The sequence below is a fragment of the Salmo salar genome, unplaced genomic scaffold, assembly GCF_905237065.1.
Source record: "Salmo salar unplaced genomic scaffold, Ssal_v3.1, whole genome shotgun sequence".
Taxonomy (NCBI): domain Eukaryota; kingdom Metazoa; phylum Chordata; class Actinopteri; order Salmoniformes; family Salmonidae; genus Salmo; species Salmo salar.
In genome coordinates this window covers 314240-327342 of record NW_025550925.1, presented here as the reverse complement: position 1 = coordinate 327342, position 13103 = coordinate 314240, and positions in this window count along the sequence as shown.

Below are 13103 nucleotides of genomic sequence, written 5' to 3'. Positions count from 1 at the left end.
CCACACTGCTAACCTTAATGCCCAACCTGTCCACACTGCTAACCTGTCCACACTGCTAACCTCAATGCCCAACCTGTCCACACTGCTAACCTTAATGCCCAACCTGTCCACACTGCTAACCTGTCCACACTGCTAACCTTAATGCCCAACCTGTCCACACTGCTAACCTGTCCACACTGCTAACCTTAATGCCTAACCTGTCCACACTGCTAACCTTAATGCCCAACCTGTCCACACTGCTAACCTGTCCACACTGCTAACCTTAATGCCCAACCTGTCCACACTGCTAACCTGTCCACACTGCTAACCTGTCCACACTGCTAACCTTAATGCCCAACCTGTCCACACTGCTAACCTGTCCACACTGCTAACCTTAATGCCCAACCTGTCCACACTGCTAACCTGTCCACACTGCTAACCTCAATGCCCAACCTGTCCACACTGCTAACCTGTCCACACTGCTAACCTCAATGCCCAACCTGTCCACACTGCTAACCTTAATGCCCAACCTGTCCACACTGCTAACCTGTCCACACTGCTAACCTGTCCACACTGCTAACCTTAATGCCCAACCTGTCCACACTGCTAACCTTAATGCCCAACCTGCCCACACTGCTAACCTGTCCACACTACTAACCTGCCCACACTGCTAACCTGTCCACACTGCTAACCTGTCCACACTGCTAACCTTAATGCCCAACCTGTCCACACTAGCAACCTTAATGCCCAACCTGTCCACACTGCTAACCTGTCCACACTGCTAACCCTGTCCACACTGCTAACCTTAATGCCCAACCTGTCCACACTGCTAACCTGTCCACACTGCTAACCTGTCCACACTGCTAACCTTAATGCCCAACCTGTCCACACTGCTAACTCTGTCCACACTGCTAACTCTTAATGCCCAACCCGTCCACACTGCTAACCTGTCCACACTGCTAACCTGTCCACACTGCTAACCTGTCCACACTGCTAACCTTAATGCCCAACCTGTCCACACTGCTAACCTGTCCACACTGCTAACCTTAATGCCCAACCCGTCCACACTGTAACTCCGTCCACACTAACCTTAATGCCTAACCTGTCCACACTGCTAACCTTAATGCCCAACCTGTCCACACTGCTAACCTGTCCACACTGCTAACCTGTCCACACTGCTAACCTGTCCATACTGCTAACCTCAATGCCCAACCTGTCCACACTGCTAACCTTAATGCCCAACCTGTCCACACTGCTAACCTGTCCACACTGCTAACCTTAATGCCCAACCTGTCCACACTGCTAACCTTAATGCCCAATCTGTCCACACTGCTAACCTTAATGCCTAACCTGTCCACACTGCTAACCTTAATGCCCAACCTGTCCACACTGCTAACCTGTCCACACTGCTAACCTGTCCACACTGCTAACTCTTAATGCCCAACCTGTCCACACTGCAACCTGTCACACTGTTAACCTGTCCACACTGCTAACCTTAATGCCCAACCTGTCCACACTGCTAACCTGTCCACACTGCTAACCTGTCCACACTGCTAACCTGTCCACACTGCTAACCTTAATGCCCAATCTGTCCACACTGCTAACCTGTCCACACTTCTAACCTTAATGCCTAACCTGTCCACACTGCTAACCTTAATGCCCAACCTGTCCACACTGCTAACCTGTCCACACTGCTAACCTTAATGCCCAACCTGTCCACACTGCCAACCTGTCCACACTGCTAACCTGTCCATACTGCTAACCCGTCCACACTGCTAACCTTAATGCCTAACCTGTCCACACTGCTAACCTTAATGCCCAACCCGTCCACACTGCTAACCTGTCCACACCTAATGCCTAACCTGTCCACACTGCTAACCTTAATGCCCAACCTGTCCACACTGCTAACCTGTCCACACTGCAACCTTAATGCCCAACCTGTCCACACTGCTAACCTGTCCACACTGCTAACCTTAATGCCCAACCTGTCCACACTGCTAACCTGTCCACACTGCAAACCTGTCCACACTGTAATTCCGTCCACACTGCTAACCTTAATGCCCAACCTGTCCTCACTGCTAACCTTAATGCCCAACCTGTCCACACTGCTAACCTGTCCACACTGCTAACCTTAATGCCCAAACTGTCCACACTGCTAACCTTAATGCCCAACCTGTCCACACTGCTAACCTGTCCACACTGCTAACCTGTCCACACTGCTAACCTTAATGCCCAACCTGTCCACACTGCTAACCTGTCCACATTGCTAACCTGTCCACACTGCTAACCTGTCCACACTGCTAACCTTAATGCCTCAACCCGTCCACACTGCTAACCTTAATGCCTAACCTGTCCACACTGCTAACCTTAATGCCCAACTCCGTCCACACTGCTAACCTGTCCACACTGCTAACCTTAATGCCCAACCCGTCCACACTGCTAACCTGTCCACACTGCTAAACCTTAATGCCCAACCTGTCCACACTGCTAACCTTAATGCCTAACCTGTCCACACTGCTAACCTGTCCACACTGCTAACTCCGTCCACACTGCTAACCTTAATGCCCAACCCGTCCACACTGCTAACTCTGTCCACACTGCTAACCTTAATGCCTAACCTGTCCACACTGCTAACCTTAATGCCCAATCTGTCCACACTGCTAACCTGTCCACACTGCTAACCTTAATGCCTAACCTGTCCACACTGCTAACCTGTCCACACTGCTAACCTTAATGCCCAACCTGTCCACACTGCTAACCTGTCCACACTGCTAACCTTAATGCCCAACCTGTCCACACTGCTAACCTGTCCACACTGCTCAATGCCCAACCTGTCCACACTGCTAACCTGTCCACACTGCTAACCTCAATGCCCAACCTGTCCACACTGCTAACCTTAATGCCCAACCTGTCCACACTGCTAACCTGTCCACACTGCTAACCTTAATGCCCAATCTGTCCAATGCTACCTTAATGCCCAACCTGTCCACACTGCTAACCTGTCCACACTGCTAACCTTAATGCCCAACCTGTCCACACTGCTAACCTGTCCACACTGCTAACCTTAATGCCCAACCTGTCCACACTGCTAACCTGTCCACACTGCAAACCTGTCCACACTGTAACCTGTCCACACTGCAACCTTAATGCCCAACCTGTCCACACTGCTAACCTTAATGCCCAACCTGTCCACACTGCTAACCTGTCCACACTGCTAACCTTAATGCCTAACCTGTCCACACTGCTAACCTTAATGCCCAACCTGTCCACACTGCTAACCTGTCCACACTGCTAACCTGTCCACACTGCTAACCTTAATGCCCAACCTGTCCACACTGCTAACCTGTCCACATTGCTAACCTGTCCACACTGCTAACCTGTCCATACTGCTAACCTTAATGCCCAATCTGTCCACACTGCTAACCTTAATGCCTAACCTGTCCACACTGCTAACCTTAATGCCCAACCTGTCCACACTGCTAACCTTAATGCCCAATCTGTCCACACTGCTAACCTGTCCACACTGCTAACCTTAATGCCCAACCTGTCCACACTGCTAACCTGTCCACACTGCTAACTTAATGCCCAACCTGTCCACACTGCTAACCTTAATGCCCAACCTGTCCACACTGCTAACCTGTCCACACTGCTAACCTGTCCACACTGCTAACCTTAATGCCCAACCTGTCCACACTGCTAACCTGTCCACACTGCTAACCTTAATGCCCAACCTGTCCACACTGCTAACCTTAATGCCCAACCTGTCCACACTGCTAACCTGTCCACACTGCTAACCTTAATGCCCAACCTGTCCACACTGCTAACCTGTCCACACTGCTAACCTTAATGCCCAACCTGTCCACACTGCTAACCTGTCCACACTGCTAACCTTAATGCCAACCCGTCCACACTGCTAACTCCGTCCACACTGCTAACCTTAATGCCTAACCTGTCCACACTGCTAACCTTAATGCCCAACCTGTCCACACTGCTAACCTGTCCACACTGCTAACCTTAATGCCCAACCTGTCCACACTGCTAACCTGTCCACACTGCAACTGTCCACACTGCTTAATGCCCAACCTGTCCACACTACTAACCTGTCCACACTGCTAACCTTAATGCCCAACCTGTCCACACTGCAACCTGTCCACACTGCTAACCTCAATGCCCAACCTGTCCACACTGCTAACCTGTCCACACTGCTAACCTTAATGCCCAACCTGTCCACACTGCTAACCTTAATGCCCAACCTGTCCACACTGCAACCTGTCCACACTGCTAACCTGTCCACACTGCTAACCTTAATGCCCAACCTGTCCACACTGCTAACCTTAATGCCCAACCTGTCCACACTGCTAACTCCGTTCACACTACTAACTGTCCACACTGCTAACCTGTCCACACTGCTAACTCCGTCCACACTGCTAACCTTAATGCCCAACCTGTCCACACTGCTAACCTTAATGCCCAACCTGTCCACACTGCTAACCTGTCCACACTGCTAACTCCGTCCACACTGCTAACCTTAATGCCCAACCTGTCCACACTGCTAACCTGTCCACACTGCTAACTCTGTCCACACTGCTAACCTTAATGCCCAACCTGTCCACACTGCTAACCTGTCCACACTGCCAACCTTAATGCCCAACCTGTCCACACTGCTAACCTGTCCACACTGCTAACCTGTCCACACTCAACTGTCCACACTGCTAACCTTAATGCCCAACCTGTCCACACTGCTAACCTGTCCACACTGCTAACCTTAATGCCCAACTCTGTCCACACTGCAACCTTAATGCTAACCTGTCCACACTGCTAACTTAATGCCCAACCTGTCCACACTGCTAACCTTAATGCCAACCTGTCCACACTGCTAACCTGTCCACACTGCTAACCTGTCCACACTGCTAACCTTAATGCCCAACTCTGTCCACACTGCTAACCTGTCCACACTGCAACCTTAATGCCCAACCTGTCCACACTGCTAACCTTAATGCCTAACCCGTCCACACTGCTAACTCTTAATGCCTAACCTGTCCACACTGCTAACCTTAATGCCCAACCTGTCCACACTGCTAACTCTTAATGCCCAACCTGTCCACACTGCAACTCCGTCCACACTGCCAACCTGTCCACACTGCTAACCTTAATGCCTCAACCTGTCCACACTGCTAACCTGTCCACACTGCTAACCTGTCCACACTGCTAACCTTAATGCCCAACCTGTCCACACTGCTAACCTGTCCACACTGCTAACCTGTCCACACTGCTAACCTTAATGCCCAACCTGTCCACACTGCAACCTGTCCACACTGCTAACCTTAATGCCTCAACCCGTCTCACTGCTAACCTGTCCACACTGCCAACCTGTCCACACTGCTAACCTGTCCACACTGCAACTTAATGCCTAACCTGCCACATGCTAACCTTAATGCCCAACCTGTCCACACTGCTAACCTGTCCACACTGCTAACCTGTCCACACTGCAACCTTAATGCCCAACCTGTCCACACTGCTAACCTGTCCACATTGCTAACCTGTCCACACTGCTAACCTGTCCACACTGCTAACCTTAATGCCCAACCCGTCCACACTGCTAACTTTAATGCCTAACCTGTCCACACTGCTAACCTTAATGCCCAACCTGTCCACACTGCTAACCTTAATGCCCAATCTGTCCACACTGCTAACCTGTCCACACTGCTAACCTTAATGCCCAACCCGTCCACACTGCTAACCTGTCCACACTGCTAACCTTAATGCCTAACCTGTCCACACTGCAACCTTAATGCCCAACCTGTCCACACTGCTAACCTGTCCACACTGCTAACCTGTCCACACTGCTAACCTTAATGCCCAACCTGTCCACACTGCTAACCTGTCCACACTGCTAACCTTAATGCCTAACCTGTCCACACTGCTAACCTTAATGCCCAACCTGTCCACACTGCTAACCTGTCCACACTGCTAACCTTAATGCCCAACCTGTCCACACTGCTAACCTGTCCACACTGCTAACCTTAATGCCCAACCTGTCCACACTGCTAACCTGTCCACACTGCTAACCTTAATGCCCAACCTGTCCACACTAGCTAACCTGTCCACACTGCTAACTTAATGCCTAAACTGTCCACACTGCTAACCTTAATGCCCAACCTGTCCACACTGCTAACCTGTCCACACTGCTAACCTTAATGCCCAACCTGTCCACACTGCTAACTCCGTCCACACTGCTAACCTTAATGCCCAACCTGTCCACACTGCTAACTCTGTCCACACTGCAACCTGTCCACACTGCAACCTGTCCACTTTGCTAACCTTAATGCCCAACCTGTCCACACTGCTAACCTTAATGCCCAACCTGTCCACACTGCTAACCTGTCCACACTGCTAACCTTAATGCCCAACCTGTCCACACTGCTAACCTTAATGCCCAACCTGTCCACACTGCTAACCTGTCCACACTGCTAACCTGTCCACACTGCTAACCTTAATGCCCAACCTGTCCACACTGCTAACCTTAATGCCTAACCTGTCCACACTGCTAACCTTAATGCCTAACCTGTCCACACTGCTAACCTTAATGCCCAACCTGTCCACACTGCTAACCTGTCCACACTGCTAACCTTAATGCCCAATCTGTCCACACTGCTAACCTGTCCACACTGCTAACCTTAATGCCCAACCTGTCCACACTGCTAACCTTAATGCCCAACCTGTCCACACTGCTAACCTGTCCACACTGCAACCTGTCCACACTGCTAACCTTAATGCCCAACCTGTCCACACTGCTAACCTGTCCACACTGCAACCTTAATGCCTAACCTGTCCACACTGCTAACCTTAATGCCTCAACCTGTCCACACTGCTAACCTGTCCACACTGCTAACCTTAATGCCCAACCTGTCCACACTGCTAACTCCGTCCACACTGCTAACCTTAATGCCCAACCTGTCCACACTGCTAACCTGTCCACACTGCTAACCTTAATGCCCACCTGTCCACACTGCTAACTCCGTCCACACTGCTAACCTTAATGCCCAACCTGTCCACACTGCTAACCTTAATGCCTAACCTGTCCACACTGCTAACCTGTCCACACTGCTAACCTTAATGCCCAACCTGTCCACACTGCTAACCTGTCCACACTGCTAACCCTGTCCACACTGCTAACCTTAATGCCCAACCTGTCCACACTGCTAACCTGTCCACACTGCTAACCTTAATGCCCAACCTGTCCACACTGCTAACCTGTCCACACTGCTAACCTCAATGCCCAACCTGTCCACACTGCTAACCTGTCCACACTGCTAACCTCAATGCCCAACCTGTCCTCACTGCTAACCCTTAATGCCCAACCTGTCCACACGCTAACCTGTCCACACTGCTAACCTGTCCACAACGCTAACCTTAATGCCCAACCCTGTCCACACTGCAACCTTAATGCCCAACCTGTCCACACTGCTAACCTGTCCACATTACTAACCTGCCCACAGTGCTAACCTGTCCACACTGCTAACCTGTCCACACTGCTAACCTTAATGCCCAACCTGTCCACACTGCTAACCTTAATGCCCAACCTGTCCACACTGCTAACCTGTCCACACTGCTAACCCTGTCCACACTGCTAACCTTAATGCCCAACCTGTCCACACTGCTAACCTGTCCACACTGCTAACCTGTCCACACTGCTAACCTTAATGCCCAACCTGTCCACACTGCTAACCTGTCCACACTGCTAACCTTAATGCCCAACCTGTCCACACTGCTAACCTGTCCACACTGCTAACCTCAATGCTAACCTGTCCACACTGCTAACCTTAATGCCCAACCTGTCCACACTGCTAACCTGTCCACACTGCTAACCTTAATGCCCAACCTGTCCACACTGCTAACTCTGTCCACACTGCTAACCTTAATGCCTAACCTGTCCACACTGCTAACCTTAATGCCCAACCTGTCCACACTGCTAACCTGTCCACACTGCTAACCTGTCCACACTGCTAACCTTTCAATGCCCAACTCTGTCCACACTGCTAACCTGTCCACACTGCTAACCTTAATGCCCAACCTGTCCACACTGCTAACCTTAATGCCCAACCTGTCCACACTGCTAACCTGTCCACACTGCTAACCTTAATGCCCAACCTGTCCACACTGCTAACCTTAATGCCTAACCTGTCCACACTGCAACCTGTCCACACTGCCAACCTGTCCACACTGCTAACTTTAATGCCCAACCTGTCCACACTGCTAACCTGTCCACACTGCTAACCTGTCCACACTGCTAACCTTAATGCCCAACCTGTCCACACTGCTAACCTGTCCACACTGCTAACCTGTCCACACTGCTAACCTGTCCACACTGCTAACCTTAATGCCCAACCTGTCCACACTGCTAACTCTGTCCACACTGCTAACCTTAATGCCTAACCTGTCCACACTGCTAACCTTAATGCCCAACCTGTCCACACTGCTAACCTGTCCACACTGCTAACCTTAATGCCCAACCTGTCCACACTGCTAACCTGTCCACACTGCTAACCTGTCCACACTAAGCAACCTCGTTCACATGCCTAACCTGTCCACACTGCTAACCTTAATGCCCAACCTGTCCACACTGCTAACCTGTCCACACTGCTAACCTTAATGCCTAACCTGTCCACACTGCTAACCTTAATGCCCAACCTGTCCACACTGCTAACCTGTCCACACTGCTAACCTTAATGCCCAACCTGTCCACACTGCTAACCTGTCCACACTGCTAACCTTAATGCCCAACCTGTCCACACTGCTAACCTGTCCACACTGCTAACCTGTCCACACTGCAACTCGTCCACACTGCTAACCTTAATGCCTAACCTGTCCACACTGCTAACCTTAATGCCCAACCTGTCCACACTGCTAACCTGTCCACACTGCTAACCTGTCCACACTGCTAACCTTAATGCCCAACCTGTCCACACTGCTAACCTGTCCACACTGCTAACCTGTCCACACTGCTAACCTTAATGCCCAACCTGTCCACACTGCTAACCTGTCCACACTGCTAACCTGTCCACACTGCTAACCTGTCCACACTGCTAACCTTAATGCCCAACCCTTCCCACACTGCAACCTTAATGCCTAACCTGTCCACACTGCTAACCTTAATGCCCAACCTGTCCACTCTACAATGCTAACCTGTCCACACTGCTAACCTGTCCACACTGCTAACCTTAATGCCCAACCTGTCCACACTGCTAACCTGTCCACACTGCTAACCTTAATGCCTAATCCTGTCCACACTGCTAACCTTAATGCCTAACCTGTCCACACTGCTAACCTGTCCACACTGCTAACTCTGTCCACACTGCTAACCTTAATGCCTCAACCTGTCCACACTGCAACTCCGTTCACACTGCTCAACCTGTCCACACTGCTAACCTTAATGCCCAACCTGTCCACACTGCTAACCTGTCACGCTCAACCTTAATGCTCAACCTGTCCACACTGCTAACCTGTCCACACTGCAACCTTAATGCCCAACCTGTCCACACTGCTAACCTGTCCACACTGCTAACCTTAATGCCCAACTCTGTCCACACTGCTAACCTGTCCACACTGCAACCTTAATGCCTCAACCTGTCCACACTGCTAACTCTTCCAACCTGTCTACACTCTTAATGCCCAACCTGTCCACACTGCTAACCTTAATGCCCAACCTGTCCACACTGCTAACCTGTCCACACTGCTAACTCCGTCCACACTAGCAACCTTAATGCCCAACCTGTCCACACTGCACTAATCTCCGTTCACACTGCTAACCTGTCCACACTGCTAACTCTGTCCACTCTGCTAACCTTAATGCCTAACCTGTCCACACTGCTAACCTTAATGCCCAACCTGTCCACACTGCTAACCTGTCCACACTGCTAACCTTAATGCCTAAATCTGTCCACACTGCTAACCTTAATGCCCAACCTGTCCACACTGCTAACCTGTCCACACTGCTAACCTGTCCACACTGCTAACCTTAATGCCCAACCTGTCCACACTGCTAACCTGTCCACACTGCTAACCTGTCCACACTGCTAACCTGTCCACACTGCTAACCTTAATGCCCAACCTGTCCACACTGCTAACCTTAATGCCTAACCTGTCCACACTGCTAACCTTAATGCCCAACCTGTCCACACTGCAACCTTAATGCCCAACCCGTCCACACTGCTAACCTGTCCACACTGCTAACCTTAATGCCCAACCTGTCCACACTGCTAACCTGTCCACACTGCTAACCTTAATGCCCAACCTGTCCACACTGCTAACCTTAATGCCCAACCTGTCCACACTGCTAACCTGTCCACACTGCTAACCTGTCCACACTGCTAACCTTAATGCCCAACCTGTCCACACTGCTAACCTGTCCACACTGCTAACCTTAATGCCTAACCTGTCCACACTGCTAACCTTAATGCCCAACCTGTCCACACTGCTAACCTGTCCACACTGCTAACCTTAATGCCCAACCTGTCCACACTGCTAACCTGTCCACACTGCTAACCTTAATGCCCAACCTGTCCACACTGCTAACCTGTCCACACTGCTAACCTTAATGCCCAACCTGTCCACACTGCTAACTCTGTCCACACTGCTAACCTTAATGCCTCAACCTGTCCACACTGCTAACCTTAATGCCCAACCCGTCCACACTGCTAACCTGTCCACACTGCACCTTAATGCCCAACCTGTCCACACTGCTAACCTGTCCACACTGCTAACCTGTCCACACTGCTAACCTTAATGCCCAACCTGTCCACACTGCTAACCTGTCCATGCTAACCTTAATGCCCAACCTGTCCACACTGCTAACCTGTCCACACTGCTAACCTTAATGCCCAACCTGTCCACACTGCAACCTGTCCACACTGCTAACCTTAATGCCCAACCTGTCCACACTGCTAACCTTAATGCCCAACCTGTCCACACTGCTAACCTGTCCACACTGCTAACCTGTCCACACTGCTAACCTTAATGCCCAACCTGTCCACACTGCTAACCTTAATGCCCAACCTGTCCACACTGCTAACCTGTCCACACTGCTAACCTGTCCACACTGCTAACCTGTCCACACTGCTAACCTGTCCACACTGCTAACCTTAATGCCCAACCTGTCCACACTGCTAACCTTAATGCCCAACCTGTCCACACTGCTAACCTGTCCACACTGCTAACTCCTGTCCACACTGCTAACCTTAATGCCCAACCTGTCCACACTGCTAACCTGTCCACACTGCTAACCTGTCCACACTGCTAACCTTAATGCCCAACCTGTCCACACTGCTAACCTGTCCACACTGCTAACCTTAATGCCCAACCTGTCCACACTGCTAACCTGTCCACACTGCTAACCCTGTCCACACTGCTAACCTGTCCACACTGCTAACCTTAATGCCCAACCTGTCCACACTGCTAACCTGTCCACACTGCTAACCTTAATGCCCAACTCTGTCCACACTGCTAACTCTGTCCACACTGCTAACTCTTAATGCCTAACCTGTCCACACTGCTAACCTTAATGCCCAACCTGTCCACACTGCTAACCTGTCCACACTGCTAACCTGTCCACACTGCAACCTTAATGCCCAACCCGTCCACACTGCTAACCTGTCCACACTGCTAACCTTAATGCCTCAACCTGTCCACACTGCTAACCTTCAATGCCTAACCTGTCCACACTGCTAACCTGTCCACACTGCTAACCTTAATGCCCAACCTGTCCACACTAAGCTAACCTGTCCACACTGCTAACCTGTCCACACTGCTAACCTGTCCACACTGCTAACTTAATGCCCAACCTGTCCACACTAACCTGTCCACACTGCTAACCTGTCCACACTGCTAACCTTAATGCCCAACCTGTCCACACTGCTAACCTGTCCACACTGCTAACCTGTCCACACTGCTAACCTTAATGCCCAACCTGTCCACACTGCTAACCTGTCCACACTGCTAACCTTAATGCCCAACCTGTCCACACTGCTAACCTGTCCACACTGCTAACCTGTCCACACTGCTAACCTGTCCACACTGCTAACCTTAATGCCTAAACTGTCCACACTGCTAACCTTAATGCCCAACCTGTCCACACTGCTAACCTGTCCACACTGCTAACCTGTCCACACTGCTAACCTTAATGCCCAACCTGTCCACACTGCTAACCTGTCCACACTGCTAACCTGTCCACACTGCTAACCTGTCCACACTGCTAACCTTAATGCCCAACCTGTCCACACTGCTAACCTTAATGCCTAACCTGTCCACACTGCTAACCTTAATGCCCAACCTGTCCACACTGCTAACCTTAATGCCCAATCTGTCCACACTGCTAACCTGTCCACACTGCTAACCTTAATGCCCAACCTGTCCACACTGCTAACCTGTTCACACTGCTAACCTTAATGCCCAACCTGTCCACACTGCTAACCTTAATGCCCAACCTGTCCACACTGCTAACCTGTCCACACTGCTAACTCTGTCCACACTGCTAACCTTAATGCCCAACCCGTCCACACTGCTAACCTGTCCACACTAACCTTAATGCCTAACCTGTCCACACTGCTAACCTTAATGCCCAACTCCGTCCACACTGCTAACTCTGTCCACACTGCCAACCTTAATGCCCAACCTGTCCACACTGCTAACCTGTCCACACTGCTAACCTTAATGCCTCAACCTGTCCACACTGCTAACCTGTCCACACTAGCTAACCTTAATGCCCAACCTGTCCACACTGCTAACCTGTCCACACTGCTAACCTCAATGCCCAACCTGTCCACACTGCTAACCTGTCCACACTGCTAACCTGTCCACACTGCTAACCTTAATGCCCAACCTGTCCACACTGCTAACCTGTCCACACGGCTAACCTTAATGCCTAAACTGCCACAATGCTAACCTTAATGCCCAACCTGTCCACACTGCTAACCTGTCCACACTGCTAACCTTAATGCCCAACCTGTCCACACTGCTAACCTGTCCATACTGCTAACCTTAATGCCCAACCTGTCCACACTGCTAACCTGTCCACACTGCAAACCTGTCCACACTGTAATCTGTCCACACTGCTAACCTTAATGCCT